Raw genomic sequence first — 14850 nt, 5'->3', positions numbered from 1 at the left:
AATCTTCAATTACCCAATAATAAACTTGAATAATAAACTTGAACAATAATTATGGAAAGATTAATGTGTAATTTGTGGAAAGATTAAAGAGTAATCTATTCTAATCTACTCCTAATCTAATCTAAGGAAGAATTTTTCTAGCTAAAAAGATGTCTCAAAGGATTATTACAAATGGGGTATTTATAGTGGAAATTAGGTGGATGCATTAGGGTTAACTAAGGGCTAAACTAGTAATTACACTTTTGAGATTTGAGCAGGGAGAAGCCGGTATTTCTTGAAGGAAGGGCGTCTTTCTTTGAGACTGAAAGAAGACGAAAATGCGCTGGGCTGGAATCCGGTCGGATTAAGGTCGGGACGGGCGATTCTGGCGATGGAATCCGGGCGGATTAAGGAGAATCCGGGCGGATTGTGGAGGTGGGATCCGAGCGTCTTGCTGGAAAGCCGCACGGATTCTGCAGCTGGAGGACGGCCGGATTTCAGAGAATCCGCTCGGGTTGGTCTTCAGTTTACGTTTTCTTTTCTATTCTTCCCTTTCCTTCACTTCCATTTTATTCTTGTAGGCTTGGTCTTTAGTTCTTGCGTCCTCCTCATACTGATCCATCAAATGTCATCAAATAGCTTCCGAATATGCACGAAAGACGGGAATTTCCGCCTTATTCTCTTCTTTCCTACAAAACATATAGAATACGATAGAAAAGAAAATAGGAAGGTTTTGACGGATAAAATGGCCAAAGAATGCTATAATAGTATGCAAAAAGGGCTCAATTAGGGGACTAAAAGTGCGCAAATAATGGTCACATCACAGCTCGCAAAACTTCCATGAAAATCAATCCAAACAGCCCATTTCAACCATCAAATTGAGACGGAAATTACCATACCAATGAGAAAAATGTAAAGAACCAAACTTTATCAAAAAAAGAGTATAGAAAACAACACATAAGACGGAATTTCGACATTTTGTCGAGTAACCTATCACCGTTACCTTATAACTTCCTCAACGAGCACGATTTCCGACTCAAACTACTCCGTGTCTTCAAATCCTTCATCAGAGAGCAAGAAAACGGAATAAAGAAGCTAAAAGACGAAACCTTTATAAGACGGCGAAAAACGAAACCACTACAAAAACGAGACTTTATTACCTTGAAAGAGGGAGGAAGGAAAGAGGGAGAGAATGGTACAAAAATTATCGAATTTGGTTGAGAAATGGGGACGGGATCGGAGTTAAAGGACGGCAGAAATGGAGTTTTCTGGGTTATTTGCAATTGTTGTTGTTTTGTTGTTGATTCAACATCAACGAAATGGAAAAGGGGAATGAAGGGGGGTGGGGACGAGATAAAAATAATAATAATAACGGAAAATTCACGTGGTACCCTCAAACTTTGTCATTTTGTACGTGGTACCCAACTTTTTAAGTTTGTGCACATGTTATCCTTGAGATTTGTTTTTGAAGCACAACGTACCCTTTTTATCGTTTTTAAAATTTTCAATTAAGCATAAATCATAGACCAAAAATCGGAATTGACTAATTTTTTTTTTCAAATTGATTACCTCTTCGCGATCTATAGATTGATAAAATGAAAATGGTCATTCGGAAATTTAAGATCGAAAATATGGTTGATTTGAGATTTTCGTTTAAAAAAAACTCTATAAAATGTCAGTCGATAATTTTTTTTTCTCAAATCGTAGATTATGAGGAGATAATCATTTTAGGAAAAAAAATTGTTCGATTATGAATTCCGGTCTAGGAGTTATGCGCAATTGAGTTTTTTTATAGCGACAAAAAGGGCATGTTGTACATGAAAATCAAACATGGAGGGTATCATGTACATAAACTTAAAAAGTTGGGTACCACGTACAAAATGGCAAAGTTCGAGGGTACCACGTGAATTTTCCGTAATAATAATAATAATAATAATAATAATAATAATAATAATAATAATAATAATAATAATAATAATAATAATAATAATAATAATAATAATAATAATAATAATAATAATAATAATAATAATAATAATAATAATAATAATAATAACAAGTGCATACATGCGCGATATCCGTTACTTCTCCGTTGCTTCTGCCACCATCTTCACCACCGCCCATCACCACCACTTCTAGTCGGCGATTCGTGTCGCTTTGCTCTGTGGTGTCCCCCGTGGTTTTGGTGGTTGTTTTTCTTCTGGTTTTTGATTGGTTCTGCCGTTTGCTCTCTAGTCCCTTCGCCGCCACTGCTCGCTGGCGTCTTTCGTTCCCGTCTGTCTGCCTCTGCCTCGCTTTCACCGTCGCTTTTGTCGACGTTGGGTTCGTCGGAGTTGGTTGTTCAGCTTCTGTGTGTTTCGTTTAGGGAATCCTCTTGCCTCGCCCCCTTGGTTGCCTGCGCACCCATCGTCCTTTTGCTCTACTGGCCGTCGCCGGTCCTGCTAGTCGGCGGCTCTTGTCGGCAGTAGTGCTGCTTTGAATAATAATAATATTCCTTTTATTATTATATTGGGTGTGTGTGAGTGCGATCTGCGCTTTTCTTGGGTGCGTGCTTTTTGTATTTTCGAACTTCCTGCTGTTTGACTGCCTTCTTCACCGCCGTCACCTCCTTCCTCCTTCTCCGTCACTACCTCTCGTCGGTTGTGGTTTTTGGTTAGGGCTGTGGGGTGGTGGTTTTGTGCTTCTTTGGCGCATGGTTCGTTGGTGTCAGTCGACGGTTGTGCTCCGGCGTTTTGGAGGTTCTTTTTGGGTGTTAGGGGTTGTCCCGGGACATCGCCGGCCTGCCTACCGCCGGTGTGTGTTCTTTTCTCTTCTCGTTTTCCTTTTGTTCAGTTTTGTTTTTCGTGCCTCTGTTTACGCTGCGGTTGTCGGATCTTACGCTTGTGACCGCCCGCTGCCATGCGCCACTAGTGTTTTGGTGGGTGTGGGTGTTGTGGGTGTTACGGTTTTGCTAAGTGTGAGGGGTTTTTGGGCGTTTCAAAGTGCAGGTGGTTTTTCCTGTTCTTTTTGGGTTGGTGCTCGGCTTTTCAGCGCCGTGGTACGCAAGGAAGGGTGTTTGGATTGGTGTCCTTTCATGCCTGAGCTAGTTAGGTACAATTGTCCTTTTTCGGGTCTTCATGGATGTCGGGATGGTTACGGTAACGGCCTTACTAAGGCAGCTTGGCAGAAGCATTTCCGGACCCGACATTGCCATGATGGAGCGTTGGACCTTACGCGTCAGACTCTTACTGATAGTTTGACTGTTTACTCCAATGCCGAGAGTTCTTTGAGACGGATGGGGCTTTGGTTGTGCGGGGTGTGTTTTATGTCCCGTACTGTCGGAGCTAGATGCCGGCATAGTCGGGGTGATGTGGTCCAGCGCCCGGAGTGTGTTGACGGCATTTACACCTTTCATATATACGGTATTCCGAGACCCACGGCTCCTTCTACTTCGGTTTCTTCTGATGTTAGTGTCGAGCTCGTTCAGTGGTCTACATCTTCGCTGGATCGTTTGTTGTCTTTGGGCCTTCGCACCGTAAAATCTATTCCTCCTAAGTGCCGTCTTGGGTTTGCTCGGGTTTTGAAAGGGGCCTTGGATTCGGTGTATGATGCCCCTAGTGATCTCTCCCGCTGGATTCGTTTGCTTGCCCTACCACTTTGCTTGCTCCGGACTTTCGCTCCTCGGAGTAACCATGAGTGTCGGACTGCTATTCGGCGTCAGCTTCAGGAGGAGGGTATCGCCAGGGCTATCCTTGCTTGGGGGACACCTGGGGGAGGTTTGCAGTTGTTACAGGAGTGTTTTGATGAGGGCTCTTCTTCATTTTCGGTGGATGAGGGTCTGGATTTGAGTGAGCTTAATCTCCGCCAGTGTCGGCGGAAGATCTCTGATGGCCACTATACTGCTGCTGTACGGGTGCTTTCTTCCTCTGGGGTCGCCCCCTACTCCGATGCCACTCTCGTGGCCTTGCGTGAGAAGCATCCCGTTGCCCCGCCCCTTTCATTGCCTCCTCTGTCTGGGGACTATCATCCTCTGGTGGCCTCTTCGGCGGTTGTCTTGGATATGATACGGAGCTTTCCTCGTGGTACTTCCTGTGGGAGGGATGGTCTTCGTGCTCAGCACCTTATGGATTGTTTGAGTGGCGCTGCTGTTGCTATTTCAGATGATTTGACCACTTCTATTACTAGGGTGGTTAATCTTTTTCTTGAAGGCCGCTGTCCTCTTCCTCTGGGTGAGTACATTGCCAGCGCCCCTCTCACGCCACTCGTTAAACCGGGTGGTGGTGTTCGTCCTATTGCTGTTGGAACGGTCTGGAGACGGCTTGTCTCTAAGGTTGGTGCGTATATGGATGGCCCGTCTTTAGCTTCTTATTTTGCTGGGCTTCAGTTCGGGGTGGGTGTGTCCGGTGGAGGAGAGGCTATCTTGCATGCCTTGAACCGGCTCGTTGAGGCTCGGGGGACTCAGGTCGGGCTTTCCATGTTATTGGTTGATTTCCAGAATGCGTTCAACCTTGTTGACCGCTCGACCATGCTTCAGGAGGTCCGCCGTCGTTGCCCGGCTCTCTCCCGTTGGGTGGAGTTTTGTTATTCCAGCCCGGCCCGCCTTTTCTATGGGGAGCACTGCTTGTGGTCTTGTCAGGGTGTTCAGCAGGGTGATCCGTTGGGGCCTTTGCTTTTCGCGTTGGTTTTGCATCCCTTGGCTTGCAAGATCCGGGACACTTTTGACCTCACCTTACAGGCCTGGTACTTAGATGATGGCACCATTGTGGGCGATACTTTGGAGGTGGGGAAGGTTTTGGACTTGATTAGGTTGGATGGCCCCCGTTTTGGATTGCATCTTAATGTCTCCAAGACGGAGGTCTTCTGGCCTGTTGAGGATCCACGGAGTCGGCTACCGGGGGTTTTCCCCACTTCCATTTCTCGACCATTGCGTGGTGTTACAGTTTTGGGAGGACCTGTTAGTACCTGCCATGATTTTAGCAGTGAGATTGTGGCGACGAGAGTAACTAAGACCATTGAGCTAATGGACTTGGTTGCGAGGATTGAGGACCCGCAATGTGAGTTGCTTCTTCTGCGGGCTTGTACTGGTATCTCTAAGCTTTACTTCTCCTTTCGTACTTGCTCCCCTGGTGTTTTTGGGTCTGTCCATCTCCCTTTTGATGCCGCTCTTCGTTCTAGCTTGGAACGTATTGTCACCGCCTCGGGCGGGTTTTGGGGATTAGCGGTGGCGCCTTTGCATTCCTTTCCATCTTGGTGGTCTTGGTGTCTATGCGGCGGGAGATGTTTTATTCTATGCTTTTATTGCGTCTCGTTTGCGATCTGTGGTTTTGCGAGCTAGGCTCCTCGGCCCTTCCGGTATTGTGGCTGCCGGCCCCGCTTTTGATGATGCCGCGCAGTGTTTCTTTGTGACTACGAGTTACTGTGTTTTAAGTCACCCTAGTGAAATTGCTGCCCCCAAACTTATGAAGAAATTGGCAGATATTTATTTCACGAAGGTTGCTGCTGCCTCAGAGTCTGTCTTCTCTTTGACACCGCGCCAGCTTGCTTTATGGCAGTCTCAGCAGGGTTCTCACTCCTCTGATTGGTTACGTGCTGTTCCTATCTCTGGGTTGGGGCAGACTATGAACGGGAGGACTTACCGTAGTGTGTTGGGGTATCGTCTGGGTATTCCGTTATTCGCGGTGTCTAGGCCCTGTCCTGCATGCTCTCGGGTTTTTGCTGGGGATGTTTTTGGAGACCACGCTGTTTCTTGTACTGGTGCTGTGGGTGTTAAACATCGACATAACCTTGTCCGGGACACTCTTTACGACATCTGTTATAGGTCCGGTATTACTGCGGGGAAGGAGGTTGATATCGGTTTGGTTGATGGACATGGTGGCTCTCTTCGTCCCGGGGATTTATTGCTTTATTCTTGGGACAGGGGGCGTGATGTGTGCGTCGACCGACAGTTCTTCCCCTTGACTCGGGATCAGGTTGACAGATTTTGTGCCGGGCCGGGTTGTCGTCGATGCTGCTCTGCGAAAGTGTGCCAAGTATGGGGATTTGTGCGCGGTAGCGGGCTATGGCTTCCTTCCTTTCTCTTTCTCTTCGCTGGGGGAGTTGGGTTCGGATGCGGTTGCTTTGCTCAAGCGGGTCCAGAAATTCTCGGTATCTCAGGATGCGGGGGCTCGGGTGGCCGCTTACATTTTTACTAGACTTAGCTTTGCTATTGCTAAGGGTGTGGGAGCCCAGATTGTTTCTCGGCTCCCCACCAATTTCATGTAAACTTCAATCTTTATCTTAATGAAAGTTGCGTGCATTTTATAATAATAATAATAATAATAATAATAATAATAATAATAATAATAATAATAATAATAATAATATATTTTACGTTAGAGATAAGGTGGGTGAGTATGTGTTGTAGGAATCATATTGGTCCGAATAATTTAGCCTCATATATGAAAATGTGACGGTCTTATGCTAGACGGGAATACGTCTTAAACCTATTATAATTTAAGACGGAACTTTATTATTGTCGCTATTGATATTATCCAACAAAAATATTTATTTTATATAAACAAGATTGTGAGAATGTAACTTTTATAAAACTTTTGTTCAAAAGGAGATTAATTAAGTTAAATAATTTAAAAATATGAAATAAAGTAATCGAACGGTTAAATAAATTTTAAATGTCAGAATGAGAAATTCACGGGTGTTACAATCACCCCATCTTTTAAAAAGTTTCATCCTTGAAACTTGAAAGTAGAAAATGAAAGGTTATAAAGGTAAAACTGGACTTTTGAAATTGGTAACCCAAAACATTAAAAGGTCACAAATAGTAAGAATTAAAATTCTTTCAAAAGTTTCAAATAAAATTTTCCAACAGAACCATATTCTCAGCAAAGGAACGGAAGTGTTCTTGTTACGTATTCAAAAACATCACATTCCAAATCAAAGATAAGGTAAAAAATAAATCATTTGTATAAATCGAAAATCAAAGTACTTTCAAAAACATTAACGACGCGTTTTCGAAAGTATAAGTCTCATTCATGGAACGAATTTGCTCTTGTTGTGCACACAAGAACGCTTACTTTCCAAGTCAAGGACACATTTAAAACAAAAATCATTCGCCGACAAGCGTAGAACAAGTTATTAAACGTCTCAAATAACGAGTTCAAACATCCGATCAACGTTAAAATCAAAAGAAAAAGGTAATATACTCAAATTTTCTTTTACAAAAGCCAAAATGGAGGTAAAGGTTTCACTTTTAAACTAAAAAAAGAATCAAATTCCTGAAAATGTAATATTAAACTTTGACAAAGAAATCATAAATAGATCAAAGTTAACAGAAATTGGATAAAATTTAAAAAAATCTCGGGTTTAGCAATTAAAATCATGATAAAGGAGTCTAGGTTCAAAGAACAAAAAGGGGATTAAATCAAATTTTTATTTTCAAACCCTTAAAATAGGTAAAGTTTTACAAAAGTAACATCAACTTTTAACAACGAATCAAAACTGGTAGCTTGAAAGTTTAGAAGTTGTACAAAAAGGAAAGTAACTTGGATAGCATAAAAACAAAGTACGTTAAGAGAGTTCAAATCTAACCCATAAGAGGGCTATGATGAAGATTCTAGGATAAGAATTGAAGTCAAAATTACAAGGATGTAAAAGATAGAGCTTCACAGGTTACGAGTGCCAAACCTAAAGGAGGAGCATGATGAAGCGAGAAAAAGAGGTATGAACGGTAACGCTTATGGTTGAAGAAGAAAGGGAATTAGACAGCGAGGAAACGCCAGGTGCTCAAACCTCAAACAACAACATCATCCTAATCGGTTCCGAAAACTTCTTATCAATAAAACTTATAACTACAACACTCCCAAGGATTCCCTCAAAACACTTATGTTACTTTATCCTAAGCTATTCCCTGAAACATGGTAATTCACTATAAGTGTGATTTCACCATTCCAAATCCTCAAACATCTACAAACCACCTCCACGAGGTCGAGGTCAAAGCTCATAACAAAGCTAAACTCATATCCAACTAGTGTCAACTATGAGTTCCTCAAAATGGTACAACCCTCAATCAAAATCCAAATTCAAAAGTTCTTTTGCACATTCTATCATCCCAAAGAGATCTTGTCATACTCTTGAAACCTAAAGCCTAAACGGTGACACTCTCTGATCTACGACACAACCATCCAAAACATCTAACTCATCTCAGTTCAACATCGGTCGACCCCAACTTACAATCACATCTCAAGAACTCTGGCTACTAATCCTCATTACCTCAAAGTGGATACCCAAATGAGATTTCAAAACTAGCTACAACTCTCACCTAACAAGGTTTTTATGTAATCATCACAACACTCACAAAGGTATACCGACTATGCTAACCTCGAGCTCAATTCAAACTTCCCAGTATAAACAACAAGGTCAAGTTTCGTAACCTTAGTATCATAGGCAATTCACACTTAACACAAAGATTCCACCAATCAAATATACTCACTTTATAGGAATCACTAAGTATGTCTCATCACGCCACCTAAGTCTTTCAAACATCACAACCTCTTAAAAACCAGGGTTATGGGTCAACCACAAACAAACTCCACCAAGCCAAATTATTCAACCAAGATTAACATCCTACAAAAGAAAGAGAACTATCAAGAAGGCATCAAGGTGGGATAAGCAAAGAACAAAGGACAAGTTGGAAGGGTACAAGAGTCACTTCCAAGGAAAAACAAAAGAGAGTTTAGAAGAGGGATAGGCACCAAGAGGTAAAGAATAAGGCAAGGTACACAAAGAAAGAGGAATATCTTCGAGGAAGAAGAAACATTCTTCAAAGGTTGAACAAATCTTCAGTTTCCGGAACTAGGCACCATGTCTTGATCTCCACATAGGCAAGCTCATGGTCATTGATCCAAGGGCACAACAATTATTAAATGACAATCAACAAACATGTTAGAACCTAGCAAAGAGCAAACACACTACAGACTACCACCTTAGGTCCTTAATTCTACCCATCTCTCATTTATTATTCAAGGTCCAGTTCAAATTTAAATTTGGGGTACATGTGTGTGCGTCGAGAGCAACATAGGCTCTGATACCAACTGTGAACCCCCGCAAAAACGCGTAAAATATAACTTATAAATTCAAGCGGAAATTAGGATATTTTTGAAACTTTTAAAATTTAAAGCACGGGTTCATTAAAATCCAAAACATAAATAAAGAATGCGGAAATAAAGTTTAAATTATACAAACGTGATAGTCAAGGTGAGGGAAAATCTATCCCTCGAATGACAATACAATAAAAGGTGAGTCTAAACAATCCTAATAAACCGACTACAAGGCCAAAGTGCTCGCTAGCTCACATATGTCTTCACCCCATGAATGCACCAACTAGTACCTGTCATTCATGTAAACATGAACGCCACAGTCAGTGGGGAGTAACTCAAGGTTCTCCCAGCCACAAAATGTCGAAACGAACATAACAAAGAACTAAAACAAGTAAGTCATATCAGATACTTATAAAAGATAAGAATATCAAGTTTATATGTAAACATGGCAGTTAAATGAGATGGAACAAAATAAACCAACATTAGCATAATAAAGATTCAACTATTAATGTGAGACAATTAAATAATATGAAAGACAAGGATACGGTCATTTATGCAAAAACACACATTTCAAGGAATTACAACATAGATATGAGACTAGAATCTGAATCATGTGAAGCGGTTAAGTAGGGATCAATCAATGCAAATTACAAAAGTAGAAACTGTAGCCATTACTTGGAAAACCACTTAGCAGACAATTCACAGGACGTGGCCACTAATGTCACATTCATACTTATGGCTTGCATCTCACCCTAAGAAGGGATGGGAACATCAATTCCGACAATCATATTGCAACTAGAGGGCTTATAGCTCACCCCTAGTATCCGATCGGACCAAGACAAACAACACAAGGCATAACTCTTGCCTTAAAAGATAAATACCAATATCTATAATCAAGCAAGACCTTTACTACTCATATATCTAAATATAATTCCCTTGGTAGGACGACAATGGTACTCCCATGACTCAGTCCTAGTCTAAATCTGGCCAGACTCTCGGGACAGCACAGTTCCCGATTCGACATGTGGCAGGACAGTCCGCATCCAAGACCCGAACCCTAAATCGGAAATCGAGAACCCACAATCGGCAGGACAGCCCGAAAGAGGCGGAATATATGAGCTAAACCCACAATCGGCAGGACAGTCCGAAAGAGGCGTAAAGATAAGTCAAGCAATACGGTATAGCATAAAGGCATTATCACAGGAATACGACTTAACCAAGCGATACGAATCAACTTGGAAAGAGAGTACTACATGTAATGAACCGATGATAATCCAAGTGAGACATTTCATGCCAAATCATAATCATGAATATGAATAAATAACCCATTTCTTCAATATTTTTCACTTGAATAAAAATGTAAACAAACGGAAATGAACCATTTATAATAAGCAAAACAAGCATTCAATTATAAATGACTCAAATGTAAGATAAACCATTTACTACTCAGAAGGCATGAATAATTAAATTGGTCTCATATTAAAATGAAAACACGTCATTTCATATATAAGTGAGATAATTAAATAACGCATTCAACAATTATAAATTATGTGAGGAAAATATTTAAATGAACGATATTTAACGAATTATATCATATAAAACACGAGACGAAAATTAAAATAATTCAAATAAACCAACTTAAGCTAAGATAGTCCTTAACCACGGCTCAAGGACCCTTTGGACATCCCCAAACACGACTCAAAAGTAGTCGTGACCAAGGCCGCATCCAACCAGCCTTGGCCCCACTGCCAGGCCACAACCATGCCCAGCCAGGCCGCTGCCTAGGCCAGGTAGGCTTCTGCCCAATTAGCCTACGGTTACCACTCTAAAACAGCCACCATCCAACCATAAACAGCTCCTACCACTACCTAAACAACCACCTAAACAAGGCAGCCATGAGCAGCCCAAGAACAGGCCGTGGACAGCGCTTGTCGCGGCCCTACAACCGTGTCAAACAACCTACATTTCCTACCCAAAACAGAACAATAAAATGCATAAAGTCCCGCCCAAACACATTCCATTCCACACATCATTTCGAGATGGGAGTTACTACACAAATGTCCCAAATTATTCAAGCATATACACTCAAGACGGACGCAACCAAGTTGGCTCAAACCACCAACCAAACAAGGACACCCAAAACTGTGCAACGACAGCCCAGACGACCATCGTTTTCGACTGTCCAAACAGACCACACAACCCTTCATTCTGACTACCCAAAACAGCCATGAAGTACCTGCAAAGCTGAGTCAAAACAGTCCCAATTTACACAGTTATACCATCCTAATAATAGTCATTTTTACATCCCAAAACAGTACCACAAACACATATCTTTGTGTAGTCTAAACATAACCACCTGTCAGACATTCAAGCTAACTAAATATAGAGCATACTAATCAAAAAGCAAGTCACTCTAGCCTTTTAAGTTCATTCCTGAACAAGAGATACATGCATAACAACTGAAACATAGAAGACATATGTTCAATAAAAACGGATGCACCTTATAATTCGCTAATATATATGGTCAACTAGGCGCTCATAATAATGATTTGTAAGATAATCACAGAGACTGCGTTAACCCAATTTATAGAACATACTGGCCACCGAGTATCGTCCAAAGCAGCTTAAACGACCCACATTTACGGTTCCAAAACCGCACCAAAATAGTTCCAAAACAGCTCGCAAAACTTCCATGAAAATCAATCCAAACAGCCCATTTCAACCATCAAATTGAGACGGAAATTACCATACCAATGAGAAAAATGTAAAGAACCAAACTTTATTAGAAAAAGATTATATAAAACAACACATAAGACGGAATTTTGACGTTTTGTCGAGTAACCTATCACCGTTACCTTATAACTTCCTCAACGAGCACGATTTCCGACTCAAACTGCTCCGTGTCTTCAAATCCTTCATCAGAGAGCAAGAAAATGGAATAAAGAAGCTAAAAGTCGAAACCTTTATAAGACGGCGAAAAACGAAACCACTACAAAAACGAGACTTTATTACCTTGAAAGAAGGAGGAAGAAAAGAGGGAGAGAATGGTACAAAAATTATCGAATTTGGTTGAGAAATGGGGACGGGATCGGAGTTAAAGGACGTCGGAAATGGAGTTTTCTGGGTTATTTGCAATTGTTGTTGTTTTGCTGTTGATTCAACATCAACGAAATGGAAAAGGGGAATGAAGGGGGGTGGGGACGGGATAAAAATAAAAATAATAATAATAATAATAATAATAATAATAATAATAATAATAATAATAATAATAATAATAATAATAATAATAATAATAATAATAATAATAATAATAATAATAATAATAATAATAATAATAATAATAATAATAATAATAATAATAATAATAATAATAATAATAATAATAATAATAATAATAATAATAATAATAATAATAATAATAATAATAATAATAATAATAATAATAATAATAATAATAATAATATATTTTAAGTTAGAGATAAGGTGGGTGAGTATGTGTTGTAGGAATCATATTGGTCCGAATAAATTAGCCTCATATATGAAAATGTGACGGTCTTATGCTAGACGGGAATACGTCTCAAACCTATTATAATTTAAGACGGAATTTTATTATTGTCGCTATTAATATTATCCAACAAAAATATTTATTTTATATAAACAAGCTTGTGAGAATGTAACTTTTATAAAAATTTTGTTCAAAAGGAGATTAATTAAGTTAAATAATTTAAAAATATGAAATAAAGTAATCGAACGGTTAAATAAATTTTAAATGTCAGAATGAGAAATTCGCGGGTGTTACATTGCTGGCATTGAAACAGATGCCGAGTTGAAAGAACAAGTTGTTGACGTGAGTTGTTTTTTATAAATTTAATTCTGTGCATTTGTTACAGCAGTTGAAACTGATATCTAATTTATCTCTTTTTGTGTTGTTTATTTACTTAGGAAACACATCTGATGTTGTTGCTGCTGAAGAGGAATTCAGACCTAGTTCACCAGTCAATTCTTCACTGATTGGAAGTTTTTGAATCAAATCAGAAAGGAAAATCGCCCCTAAAAGCTGATTACCGTAGATATATGGAAGACGTGGTGCGAAAGGCTGAATCACTGAAGAGAAGGGCAAATGACTTCCCAACATTTAAGAGCTCAAAATTGAGTAAAAAGGTGAAACCATGCCCATCAGAAAATGTTGTAAAGGATGTTTTGAAGGAATTAAGTGAGGAATATGATAAAGAAGATGAGGAAGATGATGAGGAGGAGACTGACAAGGAGATGGATGATGAGGAGGGTGATGACAAGGAGACCGATGATGACAACGGGGATGATGACGACAACGATGATGAGGCTAGTAGTGGAAAAGAAATGTATCAGGAGGGTGCCATTGAAAAGGATGATGATATAGAGAATTCAGATGAAGAAGAGGTCAATGAAGAGGATGAAGACCGAAACATATAGGAAATTGACGAAGATGATGAAGAGCAATCTGGTGAAGGTGATATAGTAACACTGTTACTGTAACTAATTATTTCTTATAGTAAAAGTTTGAGAAGACCGGTGTTACAGACACATATTTTTAACAGATATCAGAATGAAACTATTAAGAATTTTTTTTTTCCTTAAAAAATATTTAATAACTTTTTAATTTCTGATGCAGACGAAAAGGATGATACAGATGAAGTGGATGAGGAGGGGGATGAAGATGCATCTAATGAAGGTAATAGAATAACACTGTTACAGAACCAGTGTTACTATAACCAAATTTTGCCTTTTTGTTTTCCCTTAATAAAAATTTAGTAATAGTCAATTATATGTGATGCAGATGAGAAGGATGTTGATGATGATGATGAATTAGAACAGGGTGATGAAATCCCAACCAGTGAGGCAGTTGAAGAAAGATCTGCTGAAGGTAATAGAGTAATATTGTTACTATAGTTGTATTACTTGACCAAACATAGTTACAGCATATTTCTTACAGTAACATTGTTTTAACACAAACAACATAGTGAAGCTAATATTCAATTTTCTTTTCAGAAAATGAAGAGGCTGATAATGATGAATCAGGCAATGGTGATGACAACCCAACAAGTGAGGCAGATGATGAAGTATCTGCTGAAGGTAATAAAGTATTATTGTTTCTGTAATGGTATTACTGAAGAAACAGTGTTACTGCATATTTCTTACCGTAACACAGTTTTAAGAGAATCATCAAAGTAAAACTATTAGTAATATATATTCAATTACTTGTTGCACAGATGGCAATGAAAATGCTGATAATGATGCATCAGGGCAGGATGATGACAAACCAACCAGTGAGGCAGATGAAGATAGATCTGGTGAAGGTAATAGAGTAACAATGTTACTGTACTATTGTTACTTCTTTAAATACTTGAATTATGCATGACCTTTATTCAATTACTTGTGACACAAATGAGGATGAAGATGCATCAGGGCAGCCTGATGATAAACCAAGCAGTAAGGCAGATGAAGAACCATCTGGTGATAAGGATGAAGAGGATGGTGAAGAACAAACGGGCAAGAAAGATGAAGAGAAAGATAATGATGAGGATGAAGAGGAGGGTGATGGCAATGAAAAACCAGATGAAGACAATGGTGGTGATAACAATGAAGACAGTCCTGGTGACGAAGATAACAGTAACGAGGACGAAGGAAATGGTAATGAAGAGGGTCCTGGGAATGATGAAACTGGTGAAGGAAAAACAAGCGAGGGCGGTAATGAGACAGTTGGCGAAGAAAAACCAAGTAGTCAGGTAGGAGAAGATGTCGATGATGAAGAAGTTGAGAT

This window comes from Silene latifolia, chromosome X (genome assembly GCF_048544455.1).
Source record: "Silene latifolia isolate original U9 population chromosome X, ASM4854445v1, whole genome shotgun sequence".
In the NCBI taxonomy this organism is placed as follows: Eukaryota; Viridiplantae; Streptophyta; class Magnoliopsida; order Caryophyllales; family Caryophyllaceae; genus Silene; species Silene latifolia.
This window is presented reverse-complemented; position numbering follows the sequence as displayed.